General features: G+C 40.4%; 1 protein-coding gene across 2 annotated transcripts in view; it reads right to left on the bottom strand.

Moving 5' to 3' along the window:
- pkib (protein kinase (cAMP-dependent, catalytic) inhibitor beta) overlaps positions 1-22,581 on the bottom strand; it is an 88,385-nt gene that overhangs the window by 26,496 nt on the left and 39,308 nt on the right. Inside the window, exon 1 of one of the 2 annotated variants that reach the window (XM_012963689.3) lies at positions 20,124-20,210. The exons of the other annotated variant lie outside the window; for it this stretch is intronic. The gene's annotated coding sequence lies outside the window, so the exon portion shown is untranslated. Of the gene's footprint in view, positions 1-20,123; positions 20,211-22,581 lie in introns of those variants that run through there. 2 annotated transcript variants of the gene reach the window in all.

The following is a 22,581-nucleotide window of genomic DNA, read 5'->3' as shown; positions in this document are numbered from 1 at the left end:
CTATGGTATGCTTGGTTTTATATTGTTTGCAAGATATCAGCCTTTGGCTAAATATGCAATGCTTTTGATTTTTCTTTTAAATAAAGAGAATGAAATTTCAGTCTTACACAGACAATAAAGTTTCATAGGTGAGGCTTAAATTACAAAAAACTTAACAAATGGGTCAAGATGCAATGTGCAAATGGGTGCAGTGTACCCTGTTTCTTGCACCCAGTACCTTGCCTCACATTTTGCAGGAAGCACTAACAGTTGTACCTATCTATGTGAAACACTGTTTGCATTTAGCAGCACTGCATACAGAAGGAGTATGAGCTGGGGGCAAGCTCCTAGCTTGTGTGTCAGTTAGAATGCATAAACTGGCAAGAGATGGGTAATGCAAGCTGGCAATTGTACTTGCATGTTATGTGCTCTGCACCATGTATGTGCTGTGCTCTGTATCTTACACCTGGTTTTTAATTTGGTGCAAAGGGCTGAGCGCAGCCTGCAACACATAATGTTATAGGCTAAAGTTTCAAAGTTTGCACCCTTTAGCCCTCCAGCATTTGTGTCTTTACCAAATCAGCCCTAAGGGTGAGGGCACAATAGGCATAAAATGCCCTTCTCTCCACCTGCATTTTGTAGGCAGGCAGAGAGAAGTGGATCTGCTCCTACATGTTCCTGTGTGTAGCTGCACTAACAGGCACAGCATTGGCCTGAGTGCAGCTTCACAGATAGAGATAGGCCCAAAAAACACAAAACCATGCACTTTGAGGCCTATCTCCAGTTCATGTTGCTGCAATCGCCGATGCTGATCACTGTTAGCATGCCTCCCAACTGTCCCGATTTTCATGGGACAGTCCTTCTTTAAACAGCTCAGCCGGCAGTCCCAGATTCTTACTGGAAATTTCCTCATTTCCCTTTGATCTCCTGCACTGAACACTAAAAAAGATACAAACTTAATCGAAAAGTAGCTTTTGGCAGAGAGCCCAGAAATCTCAACAAGCTTTTTTTGCTTTTTAACTTTTGTCTCATCCAGAGGCAGGCTCTCCAATTTGTCTCACAAGGAGAAGAATAAAATCTTCCTGACTCCAATTATTTAAACCTGAACAATATTGTACTAACAAGAGAATTTTATTTAAGTCGCAATGGGAAAAATATGCACAATTAAACAATTCTAGTAATTCATATCTGGAGCTTTTTATAGTCTTTGTTGATCTAATTAACCATTGACACTGCTTTTACAACACAGATTTTGTATAGGTATTGCATGGGATATATACACAGAAAAGCAAAATGTATTTTTCCTTTATTTTTGGGTTCAAAAAGAAAATTGTCTTATTGACATAATTTTCAAGTCTGTATTGGTTACATAATTGTAAATCTATTTACCAAGCAATACAAACAATTTCACAAACTTGAAACAAATTGTGGCCACAGGAATTTACAACCTGCAGTTTGTATTTGGCCCTGTATCTGAGTTTCTATACTGTTCTCTTTTTTCCTTGCAGGTTTGAGAAATAAATCAATGAGAATAATTCTACACAAGGGAAATTCATAGTTTTTGATTAGTCATTTCCCTTACTGAGTAGCCCTCGACTAAACAGGAAACACCCTGAATTTATTGTCTCATTTATGTGAAAATATTTCTCACAGTCCTAAACTTTCAGTCCCACAGTGACCTGAAGGGACATTATTCTGCAAACAATAGTTGTGACTCAATTTCATTGTTTCACAGCAGGGGAGTGTTCCGAAGGCCGGGCATCACAAACTGAGCCAGAAGCGTCTCTGCAGATAGTAAGGGATACATATACTTGAATTGTTCAGAAGCTTTTTAAATAATTTGCTCAAACCACATAAGACATGAGTATCACCCTTTTCTGAGAACCCAGGTAATGGGACAAATCTGACATATCCAGTCTGTAAAGTAGGGCCTGTGTTTGAGGCCAGTGGGATTTCACCAAAATTTTTTTTAGATCTTAATCAGCATCTGCTGATGGCCGACGGGGTCACCTTGGAGGTTGTGGATCCCCTGGGGCGGCAGCCCCAGTGGGCCCTGCACCCCCCAGTCCAAACCTTGATAAATGCTGATTGCACCCGTTTATGAACAATTAACCCTGCCCTTTCACATTGTAAATGACACCTATTCTCTTTGGACCTTGCTGTATAGGCATGTGTAACAATAGCTTTTAAATATTTAACTCATAATAATATGCCTGTCCACAGGATTGACATTGATATTGTTCACATACAAAAAAACACTTGTTACATTTTTTGGGCAGTGTGATAAAGCAAATCAAATATACCAGAAAGCCTTTCGTTTGTAGTTTGTTAATTTAAAACAAAACATTTTCTTATCTCTTTATAGCATGCCTTTCTAAAACCTGTTTCATACAGGTGGCTACTTTGTGGTGTTGTATGAACTGTATGTTTATGCTTTTAGTCTTAATTGGTTTCCTTCCTTCTTCTATCCCTTATCTGATTCTGCCATCTCTGGTACAGACCTTTTATTGTCAGGTTGGCAGATAACCTTAGACATAGAATACGAAAGACAGAAGCCTTGATCTGCTTATAAAAAAGCTAAATTTGCCCAATTGTAAATTGTGTCATTATTGACTCCATTATACTACACATTAATAATAACTACCTCTAGATTGGCACCAATAACTGATAGCAACAAATTAGAACCTTAACTTTCATGTAGTAGTATTCTAATTAAAACTAATTGCTGGCTGATTGCTGTGGGTAACTGCACTGTTGCATTTACCACCTATGTTAAGCAGCCCCCTAGATGCTGTGATTGTTGCCATTATCTTTTTGTATATAGTGCCAACATATTTTACTGCACTTAATAAAGATTATGCATTATTCATATCGGTTTCTGTCCCAGTGGGGCTAACAATCTAAGGTATCTATCACACCCACACATAGTACAGTCAATTTTGTTAGGACCCAGTTAAAGGAGAAGGAAAGGCAAAAACTGTATCAGCTTTATCAGAAAGGTCTATGTAAATACAGCCATAAGCACTTACAGTAATGCTGCACTGAGTCCTCTATCAAAAGAAACACAGAATTTCTTGTCTCTTTTTGTAAACACGATGTTCCAGTGTCTGACTTCCTCTCCCGGAAACATCCTTAATTCCCCTGGCCAGAGTCTGCACAGTTCTCTCCTTTCTCCCCTCTTCTGCTCCCCCTCCCACTAGAATGCTAACAACTCCCTCCCCCCTCCCAAAGGGATGTGTGATCTGAGCTATAGGCTGGACTGCAGGAAGGAAGCTACTATCTTAACCAAACGGAGAAAGCTTCTAAGCTGTCTACTCAGGTATAGTAATGGTTCCTGCAGAATAAATATATTGTTGTAGGTGGCACTAATGTGGCAAATCTATTGGCAGTAAAATGCCAAAATGACTTTCTTTCTCCTTTAAGGCGATTGTGAAGTTTCTGTGACTGAAAGGACAGGATGGAGAGAGCAAAGAGTGACAGGACAGGACAGGACGGAGCGGGCGAAGACTGACAGGACCGAACAGAGCAGACGAAGACTGACAGGACAGGATGGGACAAACCAGGCAAAGACTGACAGGACAGATAAGACGAAAACAGGCAGGAACAAGAGCAGAAACAAGATAAGAAATATGCAGCAACAGAGGTGAAACTAAAACAGGACAAGGCAACAACTGGGCAAGAGTGCAAAGAAAAGGAGCCAGATCAGAGAACAAGAGCTAGGGGTAAGCCACAGTGCTAAATGTAAGGCCAATCTCAGGCACCAGGTGAGAGACTCCACCTAACCAATAAGACTGCTGTGGTGATGTAGTGATGTAACAAAGCCCAGTATATGCACAGGAGAATAAATGTTGGGAGAGCGGCCAACAATCAAGAGGTCCAGGAATCGAACCTCAGCAGAGCCTTACAGCAACTCTGTGTTTTTGGAGTGTGAAGAACCTGGATGAAACCATGCATGAAAAGAGCATAAAAACTTTACTCAGAAGCTCTTTATTGATTCTTCTTACTTATTCTATTCTCTTGCAACAATCATCTGTAGAACCTGCCAGTTACTAAAAGCAAACACATTGATGAATTAAATACAATTAAATACTTTTTATTTATATAATAATTCCCTTTTAGAAGCGTGCAGCATTGTTTTTTTAACAACAGTGTGACCTTTAATACTACAATATGTTTGCACAGAAAATATATAGTGCCTTAACAGAAGTGTCACATTTTGCACTTGAAAATGCTTAATGCATGAGTTCTGAGCACTTATATATAACCTTGCTTAACAACACAACTGTTTTCCTTGGAAATGTTTCAGCTCGCAAATGGAAACATGGATTTGAAGAGGTGGTAGCTATAAATACAGCAAGGAGAAGGGGGGTGTAACATGAACAATGAAAGAAATTGGAGGGGGTTAATAAAATGGCTAGAACATAGGAGAGAGGTAGTTTAGAAATCCTTCTCTGTTTCCTTCTCCTGTCTAATCGAACAAGGGAGCAGACAGGACAACTAAAGGCTCCTGAATTAAATAGATTTCAATCTCATTTTTGTATCAGAGATATATGAAAAGAGCATTGCAGTGAGGAGTAAAATAAATCCCAAATTAAAATAAGTAAAACATGAAACAAGGAGAGGCTTTAAACACAGGTAGTTATTCTTGCCTTTCCTTCCCCTTTAAGATATTGGGCCTACCCCAGGGAGGCCCTGATGACTTAGTATGGGACGACATGATTACTGATTGGGGCCCTGCTTATAGCCCCCACGTTTCTTAATTTATTTTCCAATTGGTAGGTGGGTGGTAGTTTGTAGAATAGCTTAATTAAACTTTATTATGTAGTCATTAAAAGCATTCTAGCTTAAGACCAGAACTCTGTGGAGTCTTGCTGTGCTGGTTTTATCAGCTGCTTTGCATTTGTTGTGTGTAGAAATTCTGTCTCTTTAAAATCTGAATTCAATTGATAATATTTTTTTTGTTGATTTGTTGACCTTTGTAGTATATGTGACCAGCTCATAAAAATATAAATGGGTACAGGTGCATCTGTAACTGCTGAATTATCAGAATGTGCTGTCCTTCCTTCCTTTGTGCCGTTGACCTCAAGCACCTTAATAGCAGCCAATTCTATTTTTAGCCTCAGCTTCTTGATTATATTACAATATAAAGCTCACATGTCTGACAACTAATCTGGGTCTTAAAGCAGCGATATCTCTGAAACCCTAAGTAACATTCTGAATTAAACTACTATTTTAAAGTGTTGATGCTTTTTTTAAAATTCCTGGTACAGTATGTGATGCTGAAGATCCGAAATTTGTTTTAGTATGGCATAGTTTCATTGGTAATGGGGAATTCAGGCTGCTGCCCATATTTTCCTATGGAAATGTGCAGAAACCTGAGTTTCTAAGCGCTTGTCAGTATTTCATGCCATGAAATTCACAGTATCACAGTCATCTCCAGAATATCTGTTTTGGGTATAGCATATCAGAAATTTAAAAAGTAAAAAGAAAACCAAACTGCACAGCTGCTCTATAAATCCAAACACACTTAGGCTCATTTACTGGACAGATCTGCAAACTTGTAGCATTCTATAGCCACCAATGTCTTCCATATTCTACCTCCTGTAGCTGACTGCTGACTGACTACCATGGGGCACATTTTCCCAGTGTTACTTAAAGAGTCACAACAATACTCATACCGTATATTCAGATTCAGAAAGAAACTGTTTACAAAAACAATGGAAAAAACATTAATAACACACAGGGTTCTGAAGCATTAATTTTTTTTTAATTTGCAGGCAGTCTACAAGTCACTTCTGTTTATATTTGCAAAACATAGCTTTTAAGAAATCCTTCAACCACCATGCCAGAGTTTTATCATTTAAACTCCTGGAAATTTTTCCTGGAAATACTTTGTGTGCTTGCTTGCATCCTTGTTAGATACTGTTAAGGGTGAGCTTACCAAAACGTCTAAGCAGCATACTAAACTAGAAAGGGAAGTTTGAGAACAAACTTCATGTTGGGTTGGAAAACGTGAAGTCACTGAATGAAATTTTTGTTGGAGGGGGGGGGGTTGGACCATACCATTTTGTTAGAGGGTGGGTTGGACCGTACCACTTTAGGGGGACGGGGGGGGTGATAATGATACAGTCTCATAACCCCCGTTAACTAAAGATCGGACCGTACCATTCACTTTACTTTCCCCTCCAGGTGAAATATGATTGGCTGTTGGTGGCTCTGCTCACTTTTCAAAAATAAAACTGCAGTACCCTATTGACCAACTGTGCAAAGTTTGGGGACCCTGGTGTTAATACTGTGAGAATGGCAGCAGGATGAATTTCCCAACTGAAAGTGAATAGGTAAAATCTGATTGGCTGTTGGTGGCTACACCCATTTTTTTTCTAACCTCGAACCGCAGTTACCTGGTGCCTAACTCTGCAGTAAGTTTGGGGAGCTTATATAGGTAAATAGGTAAAATCTGATTGGCTGTTCACAGCTCCACCCAATTTTGGGCATCCAACATCATATTTTCATTCAAGCTGACCCCATGACTATGTGATTCAAGTTTGGTGAGTGAAGCCTCAAAGCTGTAAGAATGGCAGCATAAAAGTTAAGGGGTGAAATTTGATTGGCTGTTGTTGGCCCCTCCCACTTTGGGGTCATCCAACAAATGATGCTGTTTCATTCGGGGTGACCCCATTATTATGTTATTCAAGTTTGGGGGATGTAGCTTCAAAGCTGTAAGTGTGGCAGGAGTTTAATACTCTTCCCGGTCAAAGTCAATGGAACAATTGGGGTGTTCGGAGCGGCGCCACAAAAAGACGGGGGGTGGGATTGCTTAGAAAAGCACAAGCAACCTGCTCCGCTATAAATCGAAGAAGTTTGGGTGTTGTACCCCTAAAACTGTAGGAGGAGTAGCATTTAGAAAATGGGGGGCTCTAAGAAGAAGAAGAAGAAAAAGCAGAAGAATAAGCTGAAGTCGAAGAACAGTATGTTGGGTTTCTTGAAAGCCCCTGTAACTAAAGATCGGATGTACCATTTTGTTGGAAGGGGGGTTGGACCATACCATTTTGTTGGAGGGGGGGGTCAGACCGTACCATTTTGTTGGAGGGAGGGGGTCGGGCCGTACCATTTTGTTGGGGGGGGGGTCGGTCCGTACCATTTTGTTGGAGGGGGGGTCGGACCGTGCCATGTTGTCGGAGGGGGGGTCGGACCGTACCATTTTGACGGAGGGGGGGTCGGACCGTGCCATGTTGTCGGAGGGGGGGTCGGATCGTACCATTTTGTTGGGGGGGGGGGTTGGCCCGTACCATTTTGTTGGAGGGGGGGTCGGGCCATACCATTTTATTGGAGAGGGGTGTCGGACTGTACCATTTTGTCGGAGGGGGGGTCGGATCGTACAATTTTGTTGGAGGGGGGGCGGATCGTACCATTTTGTTGGAGGGGGGGTCGGACCATACCATTTTATTGGAGGGGTGTCGGACCGTACCATTTTTTTGAGGCGGGGGTCGGACCTTACCATTTTTTGGAGGGTCGGACCATACCATTTTTTGGAGGGGGGGTGGACCATACAATTTTGTTTGAGGGTGGGTTGGACCGTACCACTTTAAGGGGGACGGGGGGTGATAAGTGGTGGCTCTGCCCACTTTTCAAAACTAAAACTGCAGTCCCCTATTGACCAACTGTGCAAAGTTTGGGGACCCAGATGTTATTACTGTGAGAATGGCACCAAGATAAATTTCTGCCAAGTCAATAGGTAAAATCTGATTGGCTGTTCACAGCTCCGCCCACTTTTGGGCATCCAACAGTCATCATATTTTCATTCAAGCTGACCCCATGACTATGTGATTCAAGTTTGGTGAGTGAAGCCTCAAAGCTGTATGATTGGCAGCAGTTTCAATTTCCCCATAAAAGTCAAGGTGTGAAATTTGATTGGCTGTTGTTGGCCCCTCTCACTTTGGGGTCATTCAACAAATGTCGCTGTTTCATTCAGGGTGACCCCATTATTATGTTATTCAAGTTTGGGGGATGTAGCTTCAAAACTGTAATTGTGGCAGCAGTTTAAAACATTTTGTTGGAGGGGGGGGGGTGGACCGTACCATTTTGTTGGAGGGGGGGGGTCGGACAATACCATTTTGTTGGAGGGGGGGTTGGACCGTACCACTTCATTGGGGGGGTTAGGCCCTACCATTTTGTTGGAGGGGGGGTTTGGACCATACCTGCTCCGCTATAGGGAAGAAGTATGGAGAGTTTGGGTGTTGTATCCCTAAAACTGTAGGAGGAGTAGCAGCAGCATTTAGAAAGCCCCTGTAACTAAAGATCGGATGTACCATTTTGGCGGATGGGGGGTATGGACCGTACCATTTTATTGGATGGGGGGGTTGGACCATACCATTTTATTGGAAAGGGGGGTTGGACCGTACCATTTTATTGGAGGGGGGGTCGGGCCATACCATTTTGTCTGAGGGGGGGTCGGATCGTACCATTTTGTTTGGGGGGGTCAGACCATACCATTTTGTTGGAGAGACGGTTGGACCATACAATTTTGTTGGAAGGGGGGTTGGGCCGTACAATTTTGTTGGAGGGGGGTTTAGGCCATACAATTTTGTTGGAGGGGGGGTTGGACCATGCCACTTAGTTGGGTGGGTTAGGCCATACAATTTTGTTGGAGGGGGCAGTTGAACCATACCATTTTGTTGGAGGGGGGGTCGGACTGCACCATTTTTTTGGAGGTGGGGTCGGGCCGTACCATTTTATTGGAGAGGGGTGTCGGACCATACCATTTTTTGAGGCGGAGATTTGACCTTACAATATTTTGGAGGGGGGCAGACCATACCATTTTGTCGGAGGGTGGGTTCAGACTGTACCATTTTGTTAGAGGGGGGTTGGACCATACAATTTTGTTTGAGGGTGGGTTGGACCGTACCACTTTAAGGGAGACAGAGGGTGATTATGATACAGTCTCATGACCCCCTGCAACTAAAGATTGGACCGTATCATTCACTTTACTTTCCCCTCCAGACTCACCCTGGCATCTGCTCTGCCCACTCTTTAAAACTAAAACTGCAGTCCCCTATTGACCAACTGTGCAAAGTTTGGGGACCCTGATGTTATTACTGTGAGAATGGCAGCAGGTTGAATTTCTGCCAAGTCAATAGGTAAAATCTGATCGGCTGTTCACAGCTCCACCCACTTTTGGGCATCCAACAATCATCATATTTTCATTCAAGCTGACCCATGACTGTGTGATTCAAGTTTGGTGAGTGAAGCCTCAAAGCTGTAAGATTGGCAGCAGTTTCAATTTCCCCGTAAATGTCAAGGGGTGAAATTTTATTGGCTGTTGTTGGCCCCTCCTGCTTTGGGGTCATTCAACAAATGTCGCTGTTTATGACCCCATTATCATGTTATTCAAGTTTGGGGGATGTAGCTTCAAAGCTGTAAGAGCGGCAGCAGTTTAAAACTCTTCCCTGTCAAAGTCAATGGAACAATTGGGGTGTTTGGAGCGGCGCCACAAAGAGACGGGGGGGCGGGATCACTTAGAAAAGCACAAGCAATCTGCTCCGCTATAAGGCAAAGAAGTGTGGAGAGTTTGGGTGTTGTACCCCTAAAACTAAAGGAGGAGTAGCGTTTAGAAAATGGGGGGCGCTAAGAATAATAAGAAGTGGAAGAAGAAGAAGAAAAAGTCGAAGAACAGTATGTTGGGTTTTTCAACCCAACATAATCATAAAGCTCATTTATAACTGCAGTTGCACAAAAATGGATGTAAGGTCCTTGCATTTACTAAGGTTGAGCTGGTGCCAAGCACACTCTATTAATGTTATATATATATACCTGTTAGTAGGGATGTAGCGAACCTAAAAAAAAAAGTTCCTTACGCCAAAAAGCGCAAATATTCGCGAACTTTGCGAACCCCATAGACTTCAATGGGAAGGCGAACTTTAAAACCTAGAAAAGCCATTTCTGGCCAGAAAACTGATTTTAAATTTGTTTAAAGGGTGCCACGACCTGGACAGGGGCATGCAGGATCAAGGGGATCAAGGGCAAAAATTTCTCTAAAAAATACTTTGTTGAAAAAGTGTTGCGTAAAAACGGGCAGACCTAGCGGAAATACGCGGCGTTTTTTGCTATTTCGCACTATTGGCACCATGGAAACGGGATTTGCTTACACCAGTACTAGGCTGAAAAACGCCACGTGTGGTTGTGCGGCGTTTTTTAGGCTGAGAAAAAACGCAGCGAACCCAAATTGCGAACATACGTGGAAAGTTCGCGAACTTGCGCGTTCGCGAACACCCGATGTTCGCGCAAATTAGTTCGCCGGCGAACAGTTCGCTACAACTCTACCTGTTAGTAAATAAGGTATTATGCATTATCTATTTTATCTATTTATATTTTAGTCAGATTAACTACACTCTTGCAAGGTTAGGCTTCACATCAGTCTGGATCTTATAAGTGCCATTCCTTGTCATGGCACGCTACATGGAGACCACAATGCTTCTAGACCTCCAGTTATATGTATGCCCTGGTAAGCTTTTATCTATATTTGTAATAGCAATCCTTCTGCCATTTATTTCCTCTGCTCTTTCAAATAACTATATACTCAGGCTACATCATTGTTTTAAAATGCAATTTATATTAAGTCTAGATATTACACATGCTGTGTAAGGTGTGAAGCAGATTGTCGCTTGGGTACTTTAATCTAAATACTTTTACCACCATAGCCCCCCAGAGGGTTGGGTAATCATCTTATTCTGTTTACTATATTCCTTCCTGAATCCCTCAAAGGGCAAAGTGTTAAGTCAGGTAGGAGGAAAGTACACAGAAAACAAGACATTAGTAATCTATATATAGGGTTGCCATCTTGCCGGTAAAAGGGATGCTTGATCCCAATGTTATTAACAGGCATGAAATATAAATAAGACAGGGTTTTTTTCATATAAGCAGCACCACTATCTTTATATCTGCCTTGGAGTTCAATTTTCATTATTCTTATTTATAAGAAACAAGTCAGTCAAGTATAGAACTCCTCAGTTGCCCCCTTCTGCCTTGCTGTCTGTTTAAAAATCAGTCAATAGTACGCAACTCAGTAGACATATTTTCAATACAACCCCAATTAACTGCACTTCGAGAATTTCAAGGTGTTCTCATATTTCACTGAGCTCACCACTGTGGCTAGTAGAGGTTCTGTTAACTGTTGACCGAAGTGATCAAAATACCCCATGTATCAGTGTGTTCAACATTAACCTGATACAAAATATTGAAGCAGAATTTCACATCACAGTTACACTCAGTGCCAAATGTTTTTATAACACTTTGTGCTCTCTCATTTTAGGAGCATTTACTGTTTTGCTCTTTACACCCCTCCCAAAAAATAGCTATTTTTCATGATATAGGGATTTATACCAGAAAAATATTTTATTTTATGGACAGAAATTTAGCTGATTCAGAAAGCCTCATGTCTCATAAACATGCCAGTATCAAATATGTATAGTTTTATAGAGATTTCTATAGACTTCTATAGATCAAAGCAGTAAAGTACCCAATTTTCAAGGCACTACAGCAGAGTATCCTGAAACATTACGTTTACCCCAAGAAGCCATATATTTTTTTTGGTACACATTCTGCAGAATCCAAAGAGGGTAACCATGTCTTTCTACTCCAAAGTAATAAACATTTTCTGAACTTAGCAGTTTCTATAAAAATGTATGTATATTCTAAAAAACATCTCAAAGGTTCCACTTTCAAGCTTCTTATTTCCCACATATCATTAGGTACCAAGAAAAAATATCCTAAATATGAAATCCAATGTTCCACTGAACAGTTGTGCATTGTGCAAAGGATTACCAAAGTATCTGCCATTTATAAACCTTAAAAGCAAGTTTGTGCATGCAAATTGCCCCAGAGATCATTCAGCTACTGAAAATTCAACACAGTTACAGCATTTTTTGTGGAGTAGAAACACAAAAAACTATTGGCATCCCCCCCCCCGCACCAAACAAAACATACTAAATATGAAATCTAAGGGTCCACTGAACAGTTTGATGCCCATTATCCATAGGATCACAAATGTATCTGGCATTTTGAGACCCAAAAATGAATTTAGTGCAAAGTATGCCAAGGCACCAAACACCAAAGTTAAGCTACATGTTGCGATTTTTATGTAATTTCTGAAAAATCGAAGCTTGCATTTTACTCCATTCTATACCCCACATTTTGTAACGTACCAACAGAAAACACTCTAAATATGAACACCACAGGTCTACTGAACAGTTTGATGCCCGTTATGCATAGATTTACCAAACTACGTGGGGTACAGAGGCACCCAACTGAAAATAGCACATGTGAATTTTCACGTTGGACATCCTGCCTGCTGTAATATAAGCACCCAGTATGTGTATTATGTGCCATAAGACCAACTAACAGCATGGAAACCCTAGCAAACCATATATTTTCCAAAACTACACATTCTGATGAAACAAAAATGGGTAAATACATCTTTTAACTTCAACCTACCAAACTATATAGCTATGCTAATCGTAACTGTTTTTATAAAATTTCTTAAAATCTTCTCCTGTGCCCTACAGGAGGAATGTACATTAGAGAAACAGGGCAAAACTGCGCACAAGGATGAACCATCACAGATATAAGATCAATACCAAAGCGTGTGATACACCAGTGGGACAACACTTCTGCAATCAGGACCACAGGCTTCAGGACATGAAGGTGTTAATTCTAAAAGGGAACTTTGGATCTGAAGGAGAAAGGAAGATCTATGAATTCAAATGTATGGAGTTATTTAACACATTAAGACAGGGCCTTAATTTGGGGTCAGGTTTCATGTCACACTATCTGATCTGACAGGTTTCATGTCACACTATCTGATCTGACTGAATCCAGACCCCTGGACTATTTACAACCCACCCTAATAAACCTTAATTACTTTCACTATCTTCACAAGTTATCTCTATATATCTGTAACTTCCTAATTTATTGCTTGTAAACACTTCTCTCTGATCTATCAGTATAAATGTTGTGCCATTTCAGTTCTCATTTGTATTTTGCCTGATGAAGGGGCCTTAGAGCTCCGAAAGCTTGCGATGTATTTTTATTGTTAGCCAATATAGGTATCATTTCTACAATACTCTTGTATTTGTGTTTTGTTGTTTTTGTATTATTATATTTAAAATCTTCACAAAGCTTGCTTTTTACCCCTTTATATACCACACAATTTGCAATGTATCAACATAAAAAATTTAACATCAGGGATCTACTGACCAGTTTGATAACCAATATGCATAAATATACTAAACTATGTGGTGTACAGAGACACCAAAATGTAAATAGTGCATATGAATTTTCACATCTGACACTCTGGCTATTTCACCTGGTTCTACCTTGCGAATTGATGGCGATAGATCTGCAAAGTGATTGTATCAGTGATATAATATCCTGCATCAAATCGCATGCATTTTTTCATGTGGTAATTTTTGTAAGTTGTAAATCTAAAACATATTTGACTTCAAAACATTTTTTACCATCTGTATTGTTAATTAACAGTGCATTTCACACATGCTGAGTGCCATCCTCCCACTAAGATTTTTTTTTCTCAATGTTTAAATGATTATAAGTAAATAATATTATCTTATGTTAATTGTTTGTGGTCCATTAAGTCATTAACATATCTATGCTGTTTGTCCAAGTATTAATGCACACATAAACTTAAACCCCTAAGTTGCAATTTAACAAGTCCAGTTGCTTTAAATTTATTTATACTAGATACTTATTAATGTTGTTGAACTGTAACAATAATATTTTTTTTGCATCTGACTTTGTTCTTACTGCAGCTAGCAAGAGATAAAGGGGCAGATTCATACAAATTTGAATCCCGAAATCCGTAAAATTCGGATTAGATACGATAATTTCTGATGATCAAAAGTCACAACATTTTTGTATCCAAACGATCGTAAACGGCAGGAAAATCTTTCTGACTTTGATTCTTCTGTGCATGTTTTTTGAAGCCTCCCATAGGACTCAATGGTATGATTTTGTCACACAAATTGTTGCGTAAATCGACGCAAAGTATGAAAAAGTTGCAAGAAATACGCACAGTACGAAAACGTAGAAAAAATACAAATTTTTTGTATTTGGAAACAATCATACTTTGATAAATGTGCCCCTAAGTCTTCTTTTTGTTCTATGGACATTAAGAAAAATAATTGGCCACTTTCACCTAGTTCAGCGACATAATCAATAAATGCACACATCTGTCCTGTATATAGGCTAGATAATTTTCTCTGAAAGGTAGTGGTGCTAGAGATAATTCGCCAGGAAAAATACACGCTAGTTGCAAATCTCTGGCAAAAAATCAAGCAGAAGTAAAGATGCAATAAAATGGCTAAAAATACACAAATCACCAAAAATATAATATGAGCACCAAAATAATATACAAAAGGTACTGCGCAGTGCAGTTAGCGAATTCGCTATCCAGCAAAATGCGTGTTGTGTGAGCCCCCAAAAATGTAGCTGTGTGAGTGTGTGTATTAGTGTAATAGGTGTGTGACACTAACCTGGGGTTGGTAGGCAGGCAGGCAGGCAGATTATCCTGGAGGGGCTGGAAATGCAGGAACCAGAGGAGCCTCTTCTTCTTCAGATTCGGTGAGTGCGTGAGGCTGGAGGGGAGATAGAAGAGCAGGAAACAGGAGGCATGTAGTATCCTTTGGGGGCCATGGGCGATCGCACCCCAGGGGCTACTCCTTCCCAGCTTCTGCTCGTTGCCTAGGGGCTGGGGAATAAGTGGGGAGCGAAGGAGAGGCTTTATAAGCCACTCCTGTGCTCCCAAATCAGAAAGTGCAGCAGAACGTAGAATCTACACTTAGTTCCCAACTGTCCTGATTTTCACGGGACAGTCCCATTTTCAAGTCCTCATATTCCTTTGCACTGAACACTAAAAAGATACAAATTTTCTGCCTTATGCCTCGTCTGCCATCAGCCTTAAAGGACAAGGAAAGTCAAAATCTATGAAGCACACTATTAAATAGTACTACTATTGCTGTGTAAAAACGCTATAATTCTGGCTTGCCTAATGAAAGATTAACAGAGATACACCTGCTACATTCTACATACTTGTCTCAGTGAACAGCGCCGCCATTTTGTCAGCACCCCTCCCCTCCACTCTTGTGAGACTGACAGCATTTTACACTTTTTACACCATTGAAAGTAAACAGGTGAAATGTGGTTGGCTGTTCGTGTCTCCACCCACTTGTTCTAACCCTGAATACGTAGTCAGTCAGTGACTGGCTGTGCAAAGTTTGGGAACCCTTACATAAATAGTGTAAGAAATTAAGAATTTTAAATGTAAACCAAAAAAAAAATCAATAGGTGAAGCCTGTTTGGCTGTTGGTGGCTCCACCCAATTTTAAAACCTAAAAATGCAGTCCCCTAGTGACCCTGGTGTTAATACTGTGAGAATGGCAGCAGGATGAATTTCCCCATTCAAAATCAATAGTTAAAATCTGATTGGCTGTTACATAGTTACATAGGGTTGAAAAAAGACCAGTGTCCATCAAGTTCAACCCATCCAAGTAAACCCAGCACACCCAACCCACACCTACCAATCTATACACTCACATACATAAACTATATATACAACCACTAGTACTAACTGTAGATATTAGTATCACAATAGCCTTGGATATTCTGATTGATCAAGAACTCATCCAGGCCCCTCTTAAAGGCATTAACAGAATCTGCCATTACCACATCAATAGGAAGGGCATTCCATAACCTCACTGCCCTCACCGTGAAAAACCACCTACGCTGCTTCAAATGGAAGCTCCTTTCCTCTAATCTAAAGGGGTGACCTCTGGTGCTGTTGGTGGCTCCACCCAATTTTTCTAACTCTGAACCGCAGTTACCTGGTGACTAGCTCTGCAAAGTTTGGGAACCTTAGTATTAATATTTAAAGAATGGCAGCAGTTTACATTTAAACTTATGGGGTCTATAGGTGAATTCTGATTGGCTGTTGTTGGCCCCACCTAGATCTAAACTTGGAACATAGTCACCCAGTTACAAACTGTGCAACGTTTGGGGACGCTGACATTTAACATGTGAGAGTAGTTAAAATTTCCCCACTGAAAACAATAAAATAAATGTGATTGGCTTTTGGCGGCCCACCCACTTCTTTTTCCAGCCTTGAGTACGTAGTCACGCAGTGACTGACTGTGAAAAGTTTTGGAACCCTGGCATCAAACCAATAAAATTAAATACTTGAAATCTGATTGGCTGTTGGTGGCTCCACCCACTTTTTCCAAACTAAAACTGCAGTCCCCTATTGACCAACTGTGAAAAGTTTGGGGACCCTGGTGTTAGTACTGTGAAAATGGCAGCAGGTTGAATTTCCCCATTGAAAGTCAATAGCTAAAATCTGATTGGCTGTTATTGGCTCTGCCCACTTTCTAACCTTGAACTGCAGTTACCTGGTGCCTAACCCTGCAAAGTTTGGGAACCCTGGTGTTATTACTGTGAGAATGGCAGCAGGTTGCATTTCCAAGTCAATGGTAAAATCTGATTGGCTGTTCACAGCTCCACCCACTTTTGGGCATCCAACAATCATCATATTTTCATTCAGGCTGACTATGACTATGTAGTTCAAGTTTGGGGAGTGTAGCCTTAAAGCTGTAAGATTGGTAGCAGATTCAATTTCTCCATTAAAGTCAATTGGTGAAATTTGATTGGCTGTTGTTGGCCCCTCCCACTCTAGGTCATCCAACAAGTAGTGGTGTTTTATTCAGGGTGACCCCATGATTATGTTATTCAAGTTTGGGGGGGTGTAAACTCAAAGGTGTAAGATCAGTTAGAAAAGCACAAGCAACCTGCTCCGATATATGGCGAAGAAGTGTGGAGAGTTTGGGTGTTGTACCCCTAAAACTGTAGTAGAGATAGCGTTTAAAAAAAATGAAGGGCGCTAAAAATAGGAAGAAGAAGAAGAAAAAGCGGAAGAATAAGCCAAAGTCCAAGAACAGTATGCTGGGTTTTTCAACCCAACATAATAACATAATGTAGCAATATTGGCCAATAATTCAAACTTTTTTTCCAGAAATAAAGGCAAACTCCCCTGAACAGCCATTACTATAAATTCAAAACATGGTTGCAATATTATTTTTATTTTCCATAGAGAAATGTGAGATAGGTTCAAGCACACATAGGCATAGATGCCCAGTGTGACCACTGTGTCTAAATCTGAAATTAATTTATTGGTACATGGCTGGTCTTTTCAGCTAATTAAGCTAAACATTTGTCTTGGCCAGAAGTCTGTTAGCCTTTCTTTTGATAGTATATACTACACACAGCCAGGTGTCAGACTCTGCTGCTGTTTTAATTGCATGGCGCATGACACAATTGTAATGGGATAAATAATGCTGTATTTGGCCTTGACATTAGGATCACAAAAACGCAATTAACTGTAATTATTTCTTTTTACAGCATTTTAGCCAAAATTAATGTTTTAAAATGAGGACATGTGCCGAGAGAACATTATCTAAAGATATCACCATAGCTTGTTCTTTCAATAAAGTTGGAAAGAAAAAAATGATCCACATATGATCCACACATATGATCCACACACTGTTTAGCGTTTGTCCTCCTTAAATAATGGCAAATTTGGCAACTAAAATGAAGTGCATCACTGTTTCTAAGTACATTTTTTTGGGGCAAAAAGCTGATTTCCTGACTAAATTTGTATCTCTGGAGAAGAACAGTTAAACCAAACACTGATTTTCAAAGGGCACCTATCACCCTTATATTGTTTCCCCCACCAGAGGTGCTTGGGGGAAACAATAGTTTTTTTTTTTTAAAAACTCACCCTGCCAACGCTGGACTACCCACACCGGGAGGGAGCTCTCAGTGCGGGTGGCCATGTTGGTTGGCACGCATGCGTATAATAAGCATCCGCTTATTATGCGCATGCGTGCCAACCAACATGGCCACCCGCACCGGGAGCTCCCCTCTTGCTTAATATGCACATGCGTCTGATGTAGGGGAGGTGGATGTAAATCACCCTACGTCACACACATGCGCATAATGAGCGGTATGCGCATAATGAGCGGTATGCGCATAATGAGCGGTATGCGCATGATGGTGTCCCAACATGGCTGCCCGCACCAAAGGCTCCCTTCCGGTGTGGGTAGCCCAGAGCTGGCAGGGTAATTATTATTGTTTCCTCTATCTGGAGTGCACGCTCTATTAGCCCGTACGTCTCAAGGGGGAAACAATATAGGGGTGATAGGTGCCCTTTAAACATAAAAATCAACAATTCTTTCTCCAGCAGCAGCTACATTCATTTCCATATTCCTTAAGAATGCACAAATGCTCTAATAAAAGTGATCCCCAACCAAGTTTCAAGTTTTATACAAATAACAATGAAGCATCATTAGTGTAATGAAATTCTTTTGGCCCGTGTTCCCCCCAACTTTACATAGACAAAAAAACAAAATACAAATATTAAATATAATAAAAGTGCAATAACCAGTGGCTTGTGAGCAACACATTGCTCACCAACCCCTTGGATGTTGCTCTCAGTGCCCCCAAACCTGGTAGTTATTTTTGAATTCCTGACTTGGTGGCAAGTTTTGGTTGAATACAAACGATTTACTACCAAATAAAGCCTCCTGTAAGCTGATGTGTGTATAGAGGCTACATAATAGCCAATATTAACCCTTATTTGGCACATCTATGAACTTTTATGATGCTCGTGTTGTGTTAAAGGGGACCTGTCACTCTACAAAATAATTCAAAATCCTTTTCTATCATGTTAGTTGAATAAAATAAACTTTATTTACACTATATACATTATTTAATTTTTTTCCCCTTCAGTCCTGGAATTTACAATCACAGCCAGCAGGCCTGTGCCATTTTGTGTACAATGTTATTAAGGCAAAGTTTTTTATCACCCCAAAATCTTATACATTTGCTATCTAGGTGATATAAAGGAAGAGCTGAATGGAAAGTTAAAGGAATAGTAATTAAAAATCTGAGCTGTCAGTCATATATTGCCTGCCCCGCCTCTATGCCACAGGCATGTTTGATTTTTAAAGGACTTTTATTATACAGCTTTTTATGTGTGGGTGACAGGTCCCCTTTAAGTCTTTTTACATTTGACTGTGGCTAACGCGTAATATGTGTGTATGTTTGTGGGAAAAATGGTATCAGTATTGAGATTAACTGGCCCCTTGCATGGTTCACACCTCAGATTCAGGCTATGAGCATTTCCAATTATTTCTATTTGGTGTGATTACATTATTATTAACTTTGCAAAACAGGAAACCATAATTGTCCATCCTGGTTTAACTAGTGGGCTGTACTATTTCCTTAGCTATCGACAGACTGAGATCTGGACATCCACACGTGAAGCCAATGGATCTCACCAACTGGATTGTGTGCTGGGCATTTTTCTGAGATATCATTATTATGTTGTCAGCTACATCACCAGTACACAATTTAATGCAGCACATGGATTTCTATTTTCAAGCTATGTAAAATCATGAATATTTGTAAATCTAAAATAAATGTTTTATATAAATACAGTATATATATATAGATAGATACACATACAAATTAAAATTATTTACATGTTATTTTATCCCTCAGACTTTGCAATTATATAACAAACTCCACAGAAGCAATATAATCTGCATTGTGACTTGTGTAGGTCATGGACTGAACTGACACCCACGTTCTCAGATTTTCAGCAGCGCAGCTTCTCTGCCTGCTTCAGTATATGTGTTATTTACCCTGAAAATAACTAGAGTAAATATTGTACATTGTTTTCAGAGAGGGCACCAGCTTAATATAAAAAACTGATGACAGGTCAGGAGATTTTCTTTTCTTGGTTTTACCTGTGATGTACAGTGTTTGCACTTTGTATGTCTATTTAGAACAAATCCTGTATAAATGCCTTTGAGCATGCAAGCTGAGAAGCTCAGTGTCAAAAAAACATAATATTAGCTACTGAGTGAGAAAATTAACTCTAGAGGGATTTATTAGTATTTTGTTTAGCTGCAAAATGGTAGAACTCACTTAACTCGCTTAATATTCCTCCTATTACAATGGAGACTCTAAGCTAGAGCAGATGAAATTACAGATAAGGAAATACTATAGCATTTGAACTGTACCTGGCCAGCAGGATGGATTAATTACACAGCTTTTGTCTCTTTGGATTTATACTTCAAGTGATGGATTAGCACAGTGCTGCCTTATCGCTATGACAACTATGTTAAGATGAGGAAGTTCTCTGTCATGCCTTTCAAAGTCCAGTATCTAGTTAGAAATATTACTACAAATAAGTCACTTATAAGGGCACTTATAGTGATGCTTTGCCAAGAGCTTGAGATTAACTGAACACAGTTTCATGATGCCAACAAATATATAAAAACACACTGGGCTGATAAGGTACAGTGGCATAATATAAAAAGTTTTGCATGACTACATTGACTAGAATGTACATTAAAACTCTGCATCAACATGAAACTCTGCTGTACCCTATATAACTGCAACCCATTTTCGGCTGTAATACAGGCAAGTTCAGCTAGCGATAGGTTAGAGCAGTGCTCCCCAACCAGTGGCTCGTGAGCAACATGTTGCTCACCAACCTCTTGGATATTGCTCCCAGTGGATTAAAATGAGGTGCTTATTTTTCTGAGCTTAGTGTCACGTTTGGTTGTATAAAAACCAAGGGGCATATTTATTATGCTGTATAAAAAACGGCGAGAAAATTCGCCAAACATCGCCAGGCTTCGCCGTGTAAAAACGGTGTAAAACCGGTGTAAAACCGGCGTAAAATTGGCGTAATTTTTTATGAGTTTTTTCTTCCACCAGAACTTATGGAAAATAGCGGCGTAATATCCGGCGTTCAGACGCCGATCTTTTCCATTTATTTTACACAGCTTTTTACTCCGTTTTTTTGGCGAATTAGTTTTACACCGCATAATAAATACGCCCCCAAGTGTATTGCCAAACAGAGCCTTCTATGGCTGCCAGTCCACATACGGGCTACCCAATAGCAAATAACTTCACGTATTTGCCATCCCATCAACTCTTTTTACATTTAAATGTGTCTCACGGGTAAAAAAGGTTGGGGATCTAAGGGAGAATGGGGTACATTGGACTCTCTTTCAAAGGATGGGCTTTCGCTATGGGGAAGGATTATTATAAAGGGTGTTGTTCATCAGTCAGTACTGTGGTCCCTTCACTGTAAAGAAGAATACCCAGCTATTTCTCCTGGTTGGAGTCAGAAAGCTGCTCTTTCTAACTAAAGCTGACTTTCCTAGAAAGTGCTATAACAAAATATATCCTGCATTTACTAATCCTTATTTACGGTGTCCCTACTCCCCAACTTCACTAGCCATAAATGGCTTCTCTAGGGTAGATGAGGCTTTACTGGGGCCTTGTTGATCGCAGGCTCAGTGGAACATCAACCTTGTTCAACAGATGCAGGCCAAAGAGAAAGTTCCCACCTCCTGCTAGACATTATATGACTGTGCAAGGGAGTGGTTTACCTATGAGCCAATAATGCAGGCCATGTTTACATCAAAATAGATACATGGGCTTCCATCCAGTAACAGTGAAACAAGGAGGTGTAGGGTTTAAAGCTATAGGGATTCTTAACCCTATAGATTCCTACATAACCTTGGAACTTAGCTACTAGGTATGCTGTGTCTTTTTAAAATACTTCATTTCATTTTATCGGCAATTGTCTAAAAATTTTATTCTTTTAACACTTTTTTTGAGTTATTGATCCAGTAAAAATAAACATGCAAAAACTGGGTACAGGTGAGCCCCGAAAAGGCAGATGAGACACAAATGCTGCAGCTTATGGGTCAGCTATGTGCCACTGGCACATACATTAGATAATTCAAATACAGGGTTGAATGCTTTATTAGCAAGGGAGGAAATACAGGGTTACTGAAATTATTGAACAAGGAAAGGCTTAATCACTCGGGGACGGGATGCTTCAATAATAACCTCAGACCCCTGGCCAGTGCTCCTTTGTGCTGAAAACAACAGCAGTTTAGGGTACTGTGCTGCCCCAGCAGTTAATACTGTATATTATGTTTTAAAGTTAATGGTTTATACGTATTTTCATTGTTACGCTGCCACCTAGTGACCAAGGTCGCATTACAACTTGTTTACTTCTAAGCCTGTATACCCTCCAATCCCCTTCCTTATGTGTGACGTCAGTTCCTCCCATCATGCCATTCATGTTCCTGCCTTGTATGTGAGAGGAGCTACTCCAGGGGTTGGGAAAGCAATATTTCTTTTGACCTCCAGCATTTGTCCATCCACCCCCAACGTTTGTTAACCCACAACAAATAAACAACCTTTTGTGCATTCCAAGTGTCTGGTGAGTTCTGCTATCTGGCAAAGATTGCCCACGGTGACTGTGCCCAGCTCCATACAGGCCCAGGGAGAGGGGTCTCAGGGGAAACTCAGCCATTATCACAGCAATTGGAGTCAGAATAGGTACTATTGTAGGGAGTGCCTCAGTCTTGCTTCCAGTCTCTGTAATCCATGCCACCAGCCTGGACATATGCAGCAAAACTAAATAAGGATATATAAACGAAAGTCATGGTT

Source organism: Xenopus tropicalis, chromosome 5 (genome assembly GCF_000004195.4).
Source record: "Xenopus tropicalis strain Nigerian chromosome 5, UCB_Xtro_10.0, whole genome shotgun sequence".
NCBI lineage: Eukaryota > Metazoa > Chordata > Amphibia > Anura > Pipidae > Xenopus > Xenopus tropicalis.
The sequence above is the reverse complement of the archived record's forward strand: the minus strand, read 5'-3'. Positions and strand labels throughout refer to the sequence as shown.